This window comes from Brienomyrus brachyistius, chromosome 14 (genome assembly GCF_023856365.1).
Source record: "Brienomyrus brachyistius isolate T26 chromosome 14, BBRACH_0.4, whole genome shotgun sequence".
NCBI classification, from domain to species: domain Eukaryota; kingdom Metazoa; phylum Chordata; class Actinopteri; order Osteoglossiformes; family Mormyridae; genus Brienomyrus; species Brienomyrus brachyistius.
Genome location: NC_064546.1, coordinates 10,788,511 through 10,797,008, shown reverse-complemented (window position 1 = coordinate 10,797,008; position 8,498 = coordinate 10,788,511). Strand labels below are relative to the sequence as shown.

Genomic DNA, 8,498 nt, shown 5'->3' with positions numbered 1-8,498 from the left:
ACTAACCCTCATTTAATCACACCATACGTCTGCTTTCATTCTGTATCTTTGGTAGCAGATTAAGACTAAAGATGCACGCCTGCTTTCTAGGAGGACCATTAGCACCTGATGCAAAATGCATAGCGATGTCTCATTCCAGCTGTTTTGTAAGGAATGCCCCCTATCCCTCTCCCCCAACAGGATCTTCTTCCACAGATATACAGTAGGGATCAGGACTCTCCAATGAGTAATTTTGCATTTTCATTTATGTGTTTGATTAACAGACATTTTTGTCCGAAGTGCCTTACGCATGAGGCAAATATCACATTTAAAAATACACCACTCCTGACCCAGATGGGACTCGAACCCACAATCGCCAGCTCCGGAGGCTGATGCCTTATCCATTAGGCCACTGGGCCATTAGTGTCGGCTTTTATTGTAAATCCGGTGATGCATAACACACTTGGTTATGGGTTTGTTCCAATTTCCAGAGTATTTGAATCCAAGACCTGACAGAGTAACCACATCACTAAAGTGAGGCCCTTTCACCGTTATCTGTACTGGCCTTTTGAGACTGGCTTTGATATATTTGTGTGTCTATATTCGCATGCAATGTGAAGTATGTGAGGAATACCCAACGTCCACATGGGAATAAAGTATCTCTCTTCTATTTGACTTGTTTAACTAAGGCTTAGAGTATCAGTTTAAAAAAGTTCAGTTGCCTTAGATCCAGATGCAAACATCGTGCAAAAGTACATATTCTATATTACTGTAAATACAGGAATTCTGATGCATGCTTGAATGGAGATTTTATTTGAACCCTGGCCAATATGCTGTATATGTAGCATAATTGTCTGTGAGTGTGTCTGTGAACTGGTCCCCATAAGGGAAAACTCTATTTTATAAAAATCTGTGACTGATATGAAAGAACTAAAAATGCACAAACTCTTGTATTTTGCTTGGTTACTTATGGTTATGGTTAGGGCTGGGTGGGGATTAAGGTTGTCATAGTTAGCGTTAGCATTTTTCCCATAGAAGTGAATGAGCGGGCCCCATAAGGATAGGTATACCCTACATGTGTGTGTGTGTGTGTGTGTGTGTGTGTGTGTGTGCGTGTGTGTGCGTGTGTGTGCGTGTGTGTGTGTGTTTGTATCATATGGATAAGGTCAGGCTTTGTATACAAGTATGAGACTGATGGTGCGATGGATCATGACTAAAATGCAAAAGACCCAACAAGCATCATTCATATCTTTTTGTATGTTCTTTGTAAAGTAACATGCAGGACTATGAAGATTGGCATAGTTTATCACTGGGTGCATATTAGATTACGTTAAAGCCATAAATGTTTGAGACAACCATGTTCAAGGAGAATCCATAAAACACCATTAATGCAGAATCATAAAATTACATCTGGAGTGGTATGTGGGGTGTTTGTGTGAACGGTGTAAACACAGGGAAATTTCAAAACCCAGACAAAAAGTTTTAATGAATTGCATTTCTCATGCTCTGAAAAAAAAACTCAAACATTTATCATTTAATTTAATACCAATAGAAGTCACTGTCATTGATACTATGCAATACAATTATCAGCAAATACTGGAAACAGATGCCTGATTAGATTTCACAGAGAGAGTGATAGCTAGATGCTGAATATTCAAAAGAGTAAATAACATGAAACAAATTGAAGTTTAGCTGCTAATTAGTATTAAATCAACCCCTTAATTGGTCTAGAACGCAATGAGAAAAACATCCTTATTTCACTTTGTCTTCATTAACTGTGTGCAAAGCGGTCGTTTGATTTATAGTAATGAGGTTTTACAGCAGATATTTCATTCTCTGTGAAACCAGGGATGCTGCATCTATTTTTTATTTTTTTTTTGTCTGAAATGAAAACAAAAGACAAACATGTAAATGTAAACATCTCAATGCTCACTTGTGCATCTGTAACACACATAAAATAATGTAAGCGAGTGTCTCAGGAAGACGGTCATTGCAATGATTCGTCTCAATGCCTCTGGGTAATCTTGTATTTTTTGCAAGAGTACTCTTCCACAGCAATTCATGCAATTATGTGCCACAAGTCACGTGACACATTAGCTGTCAGAATACCAATGGCTTAATGATTAAAGAATTTCACTTGTTAGTGTTCAGGATAGTGATGTGGTTGTTCATGTAGTAGCCTTGAGCAAACAGCATAAGCTACGCAGATTTCGTCATGGAATATCCTCCACAGCGGAGAAGACCTCGCTAACTGCTCAGGATGATGGCATTTGCTAAGAAGCTGAATGATACGAATAGAAACAATAATAATTTAACAGGTAGGAGCACGAGGAACACGAGGCCTTGCAGGCTGTTCCTCTGGAATTTGGCACCTGGGGGATTTTACCATATGTTTAGGCTTTGTCTTGTCCTACAAAGTTAGTCTGCCCTTCATGTGATTTGTCAAAGGGGGTCTCACCATGACACGGAGAATATGGGTTGCTGTGGGGGGGTGCGGGAGAAGCACGGGGTGGGGGGTAGAGAGAAGCGCTCCTGGCTTTTTGCAGAGCCGACCACTGAACTGATTATGGCATAATTAAGGCCCGCGAAGCCACTAGATTATCCACCTGGTTATGTGCTAAAGTCACAGCCTAATAAGGCAAATGAGCAGCTCGAGCCTGTGCGTCTGGGCCGGAAGCTCACCTGATTAATGCAGTTTATCAGGATCTGTTAAAAGCATTAGCCGAAGACAAGCCCGGTAATTCGTCATGTTTAAGGGCTGGGAAATTAAATCACGGCCGAGCAAATGAGCGCAGATAAAGCGCGAATGCTCTTTCCGAGGGTGCGCGGCTGCAGGCAGCGTTTCCGGGTCCATCCTGGAGGGCTGCTCTCTCTTTTTTTTATCTTCCTTTAAGCAGTTAAATTGAAAATAATTACCTCAAACAGTAAACAGAACTGAATTAAAGGACAAAGGATACCTGGCAGAACAAAGCCCCTATCAAGTGATTTGATCAGCCACCTTTGGAAATGAAATTTTATTATTTTGGGAATTGTCGTGGATTTGAATAACTGGTAACTGAGACATACATAGAGACACTGTATTGTTCCCTGACATTGGAGCATATTCTCTTTTAAGACAAATAGAGCATAACAAACATTGAGGGGAAATAGACAAGGCTTTTATTAAAAAGTTTTTTTTATTGTTTAGACGCTATTGTTTAAGTTATTTGTTCCATATTGTCCATCTTCCATCCCCTCATCTTGGTCAGGGTCCTGGAGGCATGATATAATTGTTGTATTTATTTTTTTAATTTCATGTAGAATTAATTTGTTTTGTTCTATAATGTTCTGTTAGCCGAATACATAGTGCAGAGCCAAAGTTGAACACAAGGGAGCCGAAACAAACCAAAAAGCCCAACCATGACTCAGAGAAGCAGAATCTAAATTGGGTGTCGCTTTCTAATGTTTCTGCACGGACGGAATAGCCAGCGCCTCCTCAAAGTCAAACCTGCTCACGGCGCCTATTTCGACCGCGGCAGCAGCATTTAAATAACCCCTGTGCCTACGTGTGTCTGCCTCCGCGAGACGGGGATGCGTGCCAGCAGCAAACGCTCCCTCGCCACTGTTGATAAATAGCTATTGCGTCAGTGAACCCCTCAGATATAAGGCGTATGTGTTCTATATTCTGAAATGCTGTACATGTGATCAAGAAATTTGTTGCATACAAGCAGAGTAACTATAAAATGCATTAGCTCAAATTTATAATGTTATATCCGGTTTAAAATTCATACTACATAATTCTGAGCTTTTTTCTTCATTTGGTTATACTTAGTAATATTGTTCTTCTATTAAATAATTATGGAATGAAATGCAGAAAACAACAGGTTGCTGTTCTTGTAACTTTTTAAAACGTTCCTCCAATCACACACCTTGTAATAGATTGACTAACTGAATAAAATTTAGTAAGAATATCTAGTATCTAGCTTGCGATGTCAGTTGCAATATCTTGCTATAATAATTGCCCTAATTATTCTCTCAAATTATTTTCACTGGGATTTGTAATAAAATAATTGTCTGTCATTTCTAATTACGTTTTTTTAATTATTGCATAATTTTTATGTAAGCTATTGTTCCTATTATATATTATGATACACGAAATGAAATTACTTTTGCTTGGATTAAATTCATCAGTAATTATTATACAATAATTACATTTCAATAGATGATTATTGTATTTTTCATAAACATGCACGTTAAAACCTGAAGAAGAATCAGTCAGTGTAGGAAAGCAACTCTTCAGGAAATGTATTCATTACGTACAAGAACGTGTTTGCATCACATACCCGCCTTCTGTGGAAACTGCTGAACAGTCATGTAGGAGGTGATTGTTTATAACCTCTCTACCTTTAATAATAACTCCTTACGTTTACTAAGATCCCCTTGCCTTTAATAATGCAGGGACACCAACATTTTCCATGAAACATCCAATTTCTTCAGCTTGAGGTGAATTTAGAAAGATCAAAGTCAATGACTTATAAAGGCAAATGTTATTCAACCAAAAGGAAATTACAGTATTAATGAATATCTACAAATATGACTCTGCTATGAGGTCAGATGTACCACAGCTTCTTACTGCGCAATAAGTTTCATTGCATTCACAAAACAGGAAGTATAACTGGTGTCACTTGCCCTGCGACCATGAATAGGACAAGCGGTTTCCGAAAACGGATGGATGGATGGATGGATGGATGGATGGATGGGTGGTCTAATTTGATGTCTTTTGTGTATTTTTATCTGTATATTTAATCAATTGCAAGTGTAATGAAATTTTCATGTTAAAATCCTTTCTTATTCAGTAATAGTGTAGAGGTTAAATCAATTTAGCAATTGCAATATAGTAGTAATAAGTGCAAGATCCAATTCATGGTGTATATGTGAATCACATTGCATAGCTTATCTTCTTTTTTCTTGAATAGCTACATTCTTTTTTTTCCCCCAGAACATCCTAAAAAATGAGAGTTCAAAATTGGCAAAGAGCAACAGACAGAACAGTGTGAAACAGGGAAGATGACGCGTCCTAAGCACGGCTCTGATCGGCTCCATGTCCCTTCCAGGTTACTTTCTTGCACAAAATGCAAAGCACTGAGTTGCCTTTTGTTGCATCTCAAGGGCAGAGACTACATGAGATGGGGGGGGGGGGCTGTTAACCATGGAAGGGTCTGCAAGGTGTTGAGTTAGGACATTTATACATTTAGCACGAATCCTCACAGCACATACTCATAGAATTGTGTTCAATCTCTACACTCCCCAGCCACTAAATGAATAGTCTTATTGTGCTGATGCAAGATAAACGTTTCACCACCATATTCAGAGACTTGTTTACTTTTTGTCTCGTAACCATATTTGGAGAAAGTCACAACCAACTCAACTTGTAAACATCACCTTGATGTTTGCTGAGGATGAAGGCTACGTCTAGAAGTTGTTCTTACAGTAAAACTTAAGTTGGCTTCAAAAACACTTAATGTGCATATAAACGACGAAAACAACAACAATTACAGTATGCTGGATCTTTACAATTTATTCTTTACGCTTTCCTTAATATTCATACATATTTTAGAAGCTATAATGAAATACAGGCTGAATTTAGAATTAGTATATAATCATATACAGAGTGTCATCAGTTTGCATGGAACAGTTTTAATACTAGTAATAATACGAAATGTATTCCGCGATTTTAAGTGAAGTGTTATTTCTGCAAACGTTCCATGTCAACATTCCATGGTAAAGACTGCCATCTGCTGGTCACGCCGTTAAATGTACGGACTGGCCATGAATAACGATTTACGTATTTAGAAACCCCTAAAACCCTTTTTGAGGCAGAAAAAAATGGCAAACGCTTAACAAACCGGAGGGGTAAGATGAATTTGTCAAATATTAGCTTGCATTCTGGAAAAGCTTAATCATATCCCCTTATCAAGGGTCTGTGCTCTTCGAACAAATGCACAGCAAATAAGCAATGAAACAAACAAACGAAACCTACGGAAGTGTATTCGATTATAAGACAAGGGTAAATGTATAAGAGCTCTGTGTTCTGGTTGTCATTGATTTTTTTTTTAACAATAGGGAGATATTGCTGAAGTGATGAATTAGCTCACAAGCTACATTGTTTCCTCCGCACTGGACCCTGGGCTGCACACTCGCACTTTCAAAGTCATTGTTTTCCCAGGAGAAGGGTCAGAATAATGGTCAGAAAAGGCTTGCTGTGATTCTCTCATGCCTGTAGCCTTACTACCAGCAGTTTTGTATGGGTGACTAGGGAAAGGGTCAGAGGACGACCCAAACAAGTCCGCACTGTGATCCCAGGCAGACGGCATGGTTTTGTGGAGAAAGGCGAACTGTCTCACATGGCCGTCCTGATGGTTACGCCATGGAGGAGCTGTAGCCGGAGAAATAAATTTCCCACCAATTACTGAAAAACTTGCCTCCCTAAATGAACACTTACTGCTGCAACATGAAACCAGATCTTTAGGTGACAAATTTGTAATTTCTGCCAAAAATAAATGGAATGTTAAGTAAGCTACTCACGACTACAAAAGCTTAACTTTTAATTCCTCATGGGATTAATAAATACTGATTACTATTAATAACTACTGTTTTAAATATGACAGGATGAATACAGTTCAGTATTTATTTAAAAATAAGAAATAAAACAAATGTATAAATCTACCTGTACTTAAATATCTTTTGTTTTTGATCTTTCCCTTATTTCCATTTACTGCACATTAGACAAAGGCTTTATATATAAATTGTATTTATATATACTTATAATTATAACAGACTTAATTTCTTCTATAAAAACTGTTGGAGTGTCAGTTTCCCCTCCTCAGCATTAAATGTGATAAATATGGAAGCTCTCTTGCTGTCTGAACCTTCTCCAGGTTTGATGCATCAGGTGAAGATCGCATTCTGCCGCTCTGCTGTTGCTTCTACTCATTTAATGGCGCTAAAATAACACAAGACCGTCTGTCATCTTAGGCGAAAAATTAAAATGAGTGATGGGTACATTTACTTGTTACTAGCTCACGTACGAGTAAATGGACAGTAAAGTGGGTTTATGATCTATCCTCGGTAAATTGGTCAGGGTTCGAATTCAGGTCTTTCGCTGATACTAGAGTATGGTAGCGGGGGGGGGGGGGGGGGGGGTTAGAGTGGGGGGGGACATACAATCTCTGATGGAACTCTACTGTTTATGATTCATCCTAGGAAGAGACATGAGTAACACAGTGTGTGGAGGGAAAGGTCACCTGATACGATAATAAATTAGTTATATGAATATGGAAAAAAAGAAAGTGCTTTTAGCTCTGTTATACTGACCATTTTGTGGTAGAAAAGACCAGAATATATGTGTTGGAATCCTGCTTTCCTTTTTATATAACATTTTTAAAGTCAACTAATGTTTGGGTATAATATTGCAATGATCTTATTACTGCAAATGATGAAACGTGCACCACGACAACAATAATAATAATAATGATAAAAATAAAAACAACCCACCAATGCCCTGTACTGGGTAAGTAGTTGGATAGATAATAATAATAATAATATTCATTTATCTTTAGCGATTTTAAATAATTCTGCAGCTTCATTACCAAAGTTTGAAATGATGCACTTTTACAGAGCATTCTTTGCGATGATTTCGGCTGATGGGGGGCATGTAGCCAAAGCAATGTGTTGTCAGAAAACAAAATTGCAATGACGTGGTGTCAACATGTCCGTAATTTACTCATTACCATTAAAGGCGCCTATTAACAATAAATAAATAAACAATTAAATGGAAATCTGGCATGGAAACCGACAATGAACCAAAGAGCATAATTGTCCTTTTTAACACATAACATAATAATGAAACACACTAATGCAATTTTGCTCATGCATATTAGCGTGTTTATGTTGGAAGACGAGCTATAATTGTTTTCATTCCTCCTTATGCGACCTTAACTCCCTGTCCTTTCCTGACCTTCGCCTTCCGCTGATGGACAAGGTCACAGTTCGCTGTCGCGTCCTGCACATATAGCAGATGCAATTTGCGGGTGACGGCAGCACTCCTGACAAATAAAAAAACTCATTTTCAAAATATAGATCGTTTAAACATCTGGTGAAAGGGAGCGCAACAGAGTAGCAGTAGAGTACTGACCATTAGTGTAATTTGCGCTTGTAGGAAGTCAACAAAGAACACTGGAAATGTTTATTTATGGTACATTCCATCAAAGGGACCAAAATCTCCCCCAAACAGCGGGGGCAGTCACACAAGGAAAAAAAAAAGTCCGAGACCTGCCAGCGGGCCCAGGGTTCCGCGCCACCCGTGAGGATCTACGGCCGACGAGCAGAGAACCTTATTAAACACCGGCTGATAGGGTCAATAGCCCCCGCTCTCAACACCACCCAAGAACAATTTCAATTTTAATAGCTTTTACTATGTATTTCATAAGCAGGCCCCCATTGAAATAGAGCCATCAAGGAGTCTGCCGACACATTCCAAC

The 8,498-nt window shown here is 38.6% G+C and overlaps 1 non-coding gene across 1 annotated transcript; it reads right to left on the bottom strand.

Annotated features, from left to right (window-relative positions):
- Positions 1 to 325: 325 nt before the first annotated feature.
- On the bottom strand, positions 326 to 398 carry trnar-ccg (transfer RNA arginine (anticodon CCG)). The gene has a single exon. It is a non-coding gene; the product is annotated as a tRNA-Arg (tRNA).
- Between the last annotated feature and the right edge of the window lie 8,100 nt (positions 399 to 8,498).